Raw genomic sequence first — 9,028 nt, forward strand, 5'->3', positions numbered from 1 at the left:
ATTCATCCCTTCATCCCTCCCTCTGCTCACACACATGCACATGCAATAGTGACATAGATGGTGAGAAGAGCTCTAGATTGGATTAGGAGACATAGGGAGACAAGACTGCACAAGAGATGCTCTTGCTGGATAGAAAATTGATCCCGGTAGTTGTGTTATGTGTGGCACACTTTCATTGGTGCTACCTAATGGAGAAGGTTTGTCTGAACTGTTAAAAATTCTGTCACAGAATATTTCAAAGACAGTTTTACCAGTCTCAAGTAGCATACAGTTGCTAGAATTAGGCTTAAAAAAACAAGAGTTGCATAATGGAGGTTCTTTAGGAACCTGCTTTCTTTACTTAATCAGTAAGAATGGAGTGTTGTAGATGCAACAACTATTTCCATATAAATGGACTTATATTTTCAGATAAAATACTTCTAAAGTACTTAAGAATGCCTGAGCATAGTCTGTTTTCTTAAACAGGTGGAATAATCATTCTTCTCCTGATCTTGTTTACACTATTCATTTGCTTAGCCAACCCTTCGTGGCCAATGCAGATGTAAACTTCAACCCAGTCCTTATTGCAATCATTGAAGGGAATTAAGCTTTATGGTTGATGCTTCTGTCAGTTCCTCTTCTGTAATTGGGAGTGTCAGCACCAGAGCTTTCTCCTTTCAGGAGCTAAGTTGGCTTCAAAGAGTCTACTTCTTGGGAGTTGTGAAAATATTACTGTCATACAACATGGTAGTTGTAACAAGCCCCCAGATTGGAACCTTGAAACAATGCCAAAACTTCTCCCCCTCTTCCTTTCCACCACCTTGGTGGGCGTTCATTCCTTCATTCATTCAACAAGTTATTAGATGCCAGGTACCACGCTAGAGCTGACATATTGATAATCCACAGTTCCTGCTGTCAAATGACTTAGTATTCTGCAGGAGAGACAAAATATCTATAAAAATCCCTTTATCTATACAAAACTAAATAACAGTTTTGTATTGTTTGTACACCTAACACGGAAAGCAAGGCTGATTCAGATACAGATGGCAGGCTCAAACTTACCTATCTAGTGGCAAAGTCAGTATTTGGGGTTTTAAAAACCCTACATACTTACTGCTAATCAGGAAACAAGCAACCTCAGTAAGATTCAGCAGTGCTGGGAAATAGTTTGCTGTGTGGGAAAGTTCATCATAACCTTTGAATTAAAATAATCTATTTCCTCTGCCATTTACTAGCTGTGTGACCCAGGGCAAGTACTTCACTTCTTTGAGCCGCTGTTTCCTCTTCTGTGCAATAATACCTACCTCACAAGGCTGTTTGCAAAGATGAAAAAAGATAGCACATGTAAACTGCTTAGCACAGCACCTGGCATTTAGTTAAGTATGGCATTAGTATGGCATACTTAACTATGAAGCATGGCATTTTGCTAAGTATGCAACAAATATTACTCTCCTTTGCTCAGCCTCAGCCCCAATAGTGTAGCAGTGCTTTAAAATGGATGTCTTTCATTTCTAAGTTAACTCTGGGTCTCTCTCTCCTCTAGGGCCTATGCCCAAATTCTTAAACAAAACAGATGATTTCAACCCCTTCGTAAAACATATCACTGACATTCAATAGAAAGTCCCAGTTACTTACAGTTTGGCTTTTCAAGTCCCTATTTGGTTTCACAGCTTCATCTTTTGCCACCTTCCCTCTCACATTGTTCTAGCCAAGCTTAACTATTTACACAAGTTGTTCTCTGGGCCTGGAATAGAGACATTAGTAACTATTTTGATGTCCAGAGTAAACAGCAGGAATTGTTCTTAAATTAAGGGAATAGTGTGAAAATGCTATCAATGCAGAACACTCCACCTCCTTTCCAGTTCCAATTTTCTTTCAGTTAACCTCAGGTCTCCGATGCCATTCATTTTTTGTGCCTTTATATTGTAGTGCCCCGGGACAAAGCTTCATTGTCTCCACTCTACTTTTGACTCTAGCCTGGACTACCTTTTCCTACTTCTGCCCCACAATAGATTTAATTCCTGAACCCCTAGATTGGGTTATGTTCTCCTCTTGGGAGCTCCCATGGCACCTTGACCATGCCCCCTTCTCAGCAATAATCACATTGTATAACAGTGTTTTTCATAGTGTGATCCTCAGACCACTTGTTAGAATTATTTTTGGTGTTTGTTAAAACAGTTGATTTTTATTATTATTACCATTTTTTTTTTACTGAGCATTTTCTTTTTAAAGTAGACCTCCAACCTAGATCTACTTAATTAAAATGTCTGGGCACATAAGTAGAATTTAGCATTTTTAACAAGCTCTCCCAGGTAATTCTGATGCATACCAAGGTTTGACATTTAAGAATCATCCTCCCTCCTAGACTGTGAATACCTTGAGGGCAGGGGTTGTGTCTTTTTTGTTGTGGTGGTATTCTTAACACCTGACATAGTGTCTGGAACAGAGTAGTTGCCTGGCTAATGTTAATTGCGTGAATGTATGAATGAATGAATGAATAATCAAAGTTTCCCTGTTGTACTCTGATATCCATATTGGTGTTGTTTTCTGGGCAGAAAAGCTTGGCTACTCCATTTGAGCTGTACTGATATTATTTTGCAGATGTCCCAGAACTCATACATATAAATGAGTATTGTCTTCCTCAAAAGCTCTTGGGGAATTGTTTGGAATTGTTTGGAGCATGTGGCACAATTGTTTTCAATAATTTTTCAGTCTCTTCAAACTCTGTTCTTTGAATGTGGGTTTATGTTTTGGTTATTGCCAAAAATCACTCAGAGCTAAGCCTACTGAATAAAGTAGGAAATTAAACTGGGTTTGGGGGTAAGCAATGAAGATTCTGAGCCAAATAATGAAAAGTACGTTCCCCTCGCAAAAAATGGTGGGGATGTGGTGAATCCCAGATACTTCAGTAAACTTAAGGACTTTCATAGAATTCTGGCAATTCCAGGTACCTTAGAGAAGTCATTGACTACCTCTAGCTAAACCCAGTTGGACAAAGGAAGTAAGACCTTTATTTAACATCTTCAAGGAAGGTGACTGCATAAGTTTTCATTGTTGCTCTCCTCAGTCTGTTCTCCTACAATCCTTTCTCCTAGCAAATTATTCTTTTGTCTGCAATTTATGCTTATTTTTACTTTTTATATTGTCTTATTGAAAAAAGCACAAAAATAACAATAAAGTTAAACATGTTTTGAGATATGAAAGAAATTTTAATGCCACATTGGAGTTCTGGCTACTTGTATGTAAGAGTAACTGCATCTGTATGTGTTTTTATCATGTGATTCCATTGTGTAAACTCTGGATGCAGTGACTTTCAAATTGCAGCAAAATCACATCCATGTTCTTCTCAGCTAAAATACACTAGGTGAATTTTCTAAGCTTCCATGGTTTACATATTTATATATGACTACCTGGATGGAGCAATCCACGAATGGACTTTTTGATAAGCGTAAATATTTGATACCATTTCTTCTACAGAATGGAGAATGTGAGGCTGACAGATGAGAACCTCTCCCACACTTATTTCAATTCCTGAAGCCAACTGCAGCCTCATAGCCATTGCGCTGTACTTGGCTGTGTATTTCAGGTTGGCCAGGTTGACTGCCATCAGGTCAGGTGAAACTGCCTTCTACAGTCTGATCTGCCAGCTTCAGACATATACTATGTCATTGTTGTTGGCTAGAATATTTATTGGACTATTGTTGGACTATTTTTTATCAAATATTATCAAATATTTTATCCCAGGCTTGTTTGCCCTGGGAGCTCTGGACCAATAGTGTCTCTCCTAGTGACAAAAACCTGAGCATCTGCGGATTACACAGCCTCATCCCTCTAAAATATCCCAGCCCATCCAAAAATGCTATATTATGAATTAAATAAATATATATGTATTCATGAGTTCTTGATTGTCTCTCACTGAAGTTTGAATTGGGGGAAGATTAACAGGAAGAAGGTGCAGAGTTACTGGAAATGCCAGGGGAAATTGATTACCATACTAATAGGTAAAGATTCAGGCAGGGAGGATCTGGAACATCTGGATATCGAGATCCAATCATGAAGACTTTGGTTTCAGGAGTGGGATACAGTCAGAAAGACTAACGAGATGAAGGTATAAGGCCCAAGAAAACATGGCACGTTCATGTTTCAGTGGTTGGGCCAGAAGGTGGGAATTAGGGAACGAAGAAAACCCCAGTGCTGGAAAGTGAAAGTCACTCAGTAGTGTCCAACTCTTTGTGACCCCATGGACTGTATCCATGGAATTTTCCAGGCCAGATATTGGAGTGGGTAGCCTTTCCTTTCTCCAGGATTGGAACCTAGTGGTTAAAGTCAGGATAGGGCCAGATGTGAGTCAACACCTGGCCTGTAGGAGGAGCCTGGGAGAGTTAGAAGATTTCCCAGAGCTGGGGTAGCATGTGTGGGTTGCTTCCGTCGTGTCTCTTTGCCACCCTATGGACTGTAGCACACCAGGCTCCTGTGTCCATGGGATTCTCCAGGCAAGAATATTGGAGTGGGTTGCCATGCCCACCTCCAGGGGGGATCTTCCTGACCTGGGGATTGAATCCGTGTTTCTCATGTCTCCTGCATTGGCAGGCGGGTTCTTTACTGCTAGCACCACCTGGGGAAGCCCATCCAACTCAACAATTCTTCCCAAATAATGATTGATCTATGAATTAAGAGTTACTAGTGGTAGGTGAGAGTGGAAGCTCTTACCAGACTTATACATAGGAGATACTTAGTAAGTGCTGGTTGAATAGAATTAGAGCCCGATAAGCAGAGTGACAAATGGGCCACCTCCCATATTGTGAATTTTGTTTTAGGTGAACTCCACACCACCTCTCAGGCATCTATCTCTGGTCTAGGACAACTGCCTCTTGGTTAACAGGCTATTGTTCTTTATGGCCAGTCTCTTTCAGAGGGAACAATGAGATTTAAAATATTAGCCATCAGTAATGGGCGAATGGAAGGGTATGGGCAAAATCCCACATCTCTACCAGCTTCTCACTCTACCTCTTCCTTCCTGCTCAGAAAACAAGAAAATGTTAATGAGGATCTTCTAGAGGCAATGTTTTGTTCTCTAACCTGAGGTGAGTTGGGTGGGGCAAGCTTCAGATTTTCGGGTTTGGAAAGAGTCAGCCAATAATACTCTGGCAAGCCTGTTGGAAACATACTTTGAGCCAAGGGGAGTCTTAAATAACAGAATACAAATGCCCACTCTTTTTGCATACAGAAGGCAAAAAGGATCTGTGACTACTCCCACCAGATTGGAAGATGCAGAAAAAAGGAACTTGGGCTGATTTTCTGCATGCAGTGGTTGGAAAAACCCTTTACAGTGTATGTATCTTTTTGTTCAGGTCAACTTCCTCTGTGAAAAGCCAGCGTGCTGTAATATACCAGAACACAGCAAGTAGCAAGTACACAAGGGGAGTCCAAGACCTGAGGCACTTAGCAGATTAAGTTATAATGAATCATGTTTAAACTCCATTACAATGAATCATGTTTAAACTCTGTTTATTACTTTGCTAGTGAAAGAAAAAGTAGTCAAAGACTCCTACTCTTAGTGGTCCTTATCCCACACACCAAAAAGAGGATGAAACAAAAGGGGCCAGAGAACTGCAACAGGTAGCTGTTGGATATCCTTTTGCTCGGAAGCCAATTCTAGACTGCAATTAACTTGCTTTATAGTCTGTAGCTCTCTTCTTAGAGTGATGAGTCAGACAGATTCATTTCCTCCGATCTCAGCAGGTGGTTCAGTTCAGTTCAGTCACTCAGTGTGTCCGACTCCTTGTGACCCCATGAATCACAGCAGGCCAGGCCTCCCTGTCCATCACCAACTCCTGGAGTTCACCCAAACTCATGTGCATCGAGTCGGTGATGCTATCCAGCCATCTCATCCTCTGTCGTCCCCTTCTCCTCCTGCCCCCAATTCCTCCCAGCATCAAGGTCTTTTCAAATGAATCAATCCTTCTCATGAGGCAGCCAAAATACTGGAGTTTCAGTCTCAGCATCAGTCCTTCTAATGAACACCCAGAACTGGTCTCATTTAGGATGGACTGGTTGAATCTCCTTGCAGTCCAAGGGACTCGCAGGAGTCTTCTCTAGCACTACAGTTCAAAAGCATCAATTCTTTGGCGCTCAGCTTTCTTCAAAGCAAGAGTTCCAGAAAAACATCTATTTCCGATTCATTGACTATGCCAAAGCCTTTGACTGTGTGGATCACAATAAACTGTGGAAAATTCTGAGAGAGATGGGAATACCAGACCACCTGACCTGCCTCTTGAGAAAACTATATGCAGGTCAGGAAACAACAGTTAGAACTGGACATGGAACAACAGACTGGTTCCAAATAGGAAAAGGAGTATGTCAAGGCTGTGTACTGTCACCCTGCTTATTTAACTTCTATGCAGAGTACATCATGAGAAACGCTGGGCTGGAAGAAGCACAAGCTGGAATCAAGATTTCTGGGAGAAATATCAATAACCTCAGATATGCAGATGACACCAGCCTTACGGCAGAAAGTGAAGAGGAACTAAAAAGCCTCTTGATGAAAGTGAAAGAGGAGAGTGAAAAGGTTGGCTTAAAACTCAACATTCAGAAAACGAAGATCATGGCATCTGGTTGCATCACTTCATGGGAAATAGATGGGAAAACAGTGGAAACAGTGTCAGACTTTAATTTTGGGGGCTCCAGAATCACTGCAGATGGTGACTGCAGCCATGAAATTAAAAAAACACTTACTCCTTGGAAGGAAAGTTATGACCAACCTAGATAGCGTATTAAAAAGCAGAGATATTACTTTGCCGACTAAGGTCCGTCTAGTCAAGGCTATGGTTTTTCCAGCAGGTGGTAGGCGATGAAAAACTGTCTCTTATCATTCCAGGGAAGAGAAGAGATACAGAGGTGAGTGGGAGATGGCCCTGAAGCATCTTTCTGCAAGCTTTCAATGCTCTGGAAGGATCACAGGCATTTTGCTGAAACTCAGATTAGCTATGGTTCAAACTTTTGCTTGCTGGGTTTATGTGGATAACAGTTTCCAGGGTGGAGCTGTTCTACAGTAGTTGGCTGAAGGCTCAGGTACCTTCCCCGGTGGGAACAAAAGGAAGTAAAGTTAGAGTCTGTTGAGGAGCTTCCTTTCTCCCTCCTTTCTGCTGACCTCCAATTTATGTCCTTTCATTCAGCATCTTTGGGATTTATGATGGAATGGGGGGGAGGAGTTAAAGGAATAATGGGATACACAGCAAATTCAGGCCCTGAAAGATTCAGTACCAAGGCCAGAGAATCCCAAAACCCAAGACCTTTGCTATCTATTTCTGGCTCTTAGTTTTTCAACTGTTAAATGTATGAGTAATGTCTAAGGTCCCTTCACACATGCACACTAGTTCTAACAGGATTAATTTCCATAAATTCAAGTTTAGTGAATGCAGTGGAGGAGCCTAATATGCATACATACCCCAAAAATGTTGGGACATGAAGTCAGATCATCAGGAACCCTATGACTGGAACAGAAAGGTGGATAACATTACTGTTCCTTTAGGACCACCATCTGCTCTGAACTCTGTATAGAGTGGGGGGCGGGTCTCTGTCACTTCATTCAGAGCTCCCCTGCCAAACTCCCTCACTTAACATTTACCACCATTATTTTTGAGCTTTCCATGTCAGCCCTCTCCCCCTTCCTTCTTTACTAACTGCACAAGATGCAAATACTGCTCTAGCAAGGCACAGCTCTGTTTCAAATTTCAGGTCAGCTTTCCGACAGTCATTCAGTTGTCCATGTAGGAAACTGCCAAAGACAGTTCCATTTCCAAGGGCAGAGCAGGTCACGTGATAGAGTAACCAACAGGGGTACTATGTGCCACCTTTCCCAATCATAGCCCTTCTTCCTCAAATTTGCACAAATGTACCTCTGACGTGGCAGAGAAGAGATTCTTGGCATACCCACTAGTCCAAGTTATCATTCAATCACTCTTTTATTAACTCAAGAAATAATTTATTGATAGCTTCTTTGTGTCAGATGCTGGAGTTCAGTGATGAAGAAAATACAGTTTTTGCCCTGATGAGGCTTACAGTATAGAGGTGAGACAAACCACCAACAAATGAACACCTTTGTTAATAACAGGAGCCATCACTGATTGCTTACAGTGTCCCTGACGGTATTATGTAGTAACTCATTTAAATTCTCCTAGTAACACTATGAGCTAAAGACTACTAGTCCCGGCTCCGAAGGACAGGAAGAGTTAATACCTCTGCCCTTGCCCAGATCCCCAGAAGATTCCGTGATGCCCGGTGGTTGCTAGCAAGGGTCTTGGCTCTGGATGCCTTTGGAGCAGGGTAAAGGAGTTAGCACATAGGAAAAGATCCAGCCGAGTGGCTTCTGGATTCGGGGTAGACCTGGCAGGATTCCCAGGACTGTGCTAGACCCCATCAACACCGCCCATTACCGCAGTTTTCCATCCTTTTTTCCCCTCCCCTTTCCCTCCGGCTCCCCAATGCTCCCCGCTTCCCAGACCGGCCCCACTCTCTGAGCCGCCTCCTCTCTCAGTCATTTCCCCTTCTCCGACCCAAAGACCCTGGCTCTGCCTTCCCTCTGGCTGGAAGGAGAAGGGCAAACTGGCTTTGGGAACTAGGTGAGCATTTTTCTCAGTGGGGACGGGCAACGCCTCCAGCTGCACCCAGTAGCCCCTACCGCCCACTCAGTTCGGAAGGACGGGAAATCGAGGGGGTTCCCTTCGACCGAGCGGCCGCTTTCTCCGCTGTCCGAAGGCTCTGGTGGCGGAGCTTGGGAGGTGCCACACCCCGCCCGGTGCTTCCTGGGATGTGAGCAGAGATGCAACGGCCCAGTGGGACTGGCCGGCCACGTGCTCAGGCGGGGTGAGCTCAGCGCGCCTGGGAGGGACCTCACTGCCCGAGAAGCTGAGGAGCGGGGAGGGTCGGGCCGCCAGTCCCCCCAGGCCCGCCCCAGAAAGGAGAGAGGGGAGAGGCTCCCCAGGCGGTGCGTGTGGAGACGAGGTTCTGAGGCACAGGAGTGGAACGCGCCTGTGTGCGGAGGGACTCG

Source organism: Capricornis sumatraensis, chromosome X, assembly GCF_032405125.1.
Source record: "Capricornis sumatraensis isolate serow.1 chromosome X, serow.2, whole genome shotgun sequence".
Taxonomy (NCBI): domain Eukaryota; kingdom Metazoa; phylum Chordata; class Mammalia; order Artiodactyla; family Bovidae; genus Capricornis; species Capricornis sumatraensis.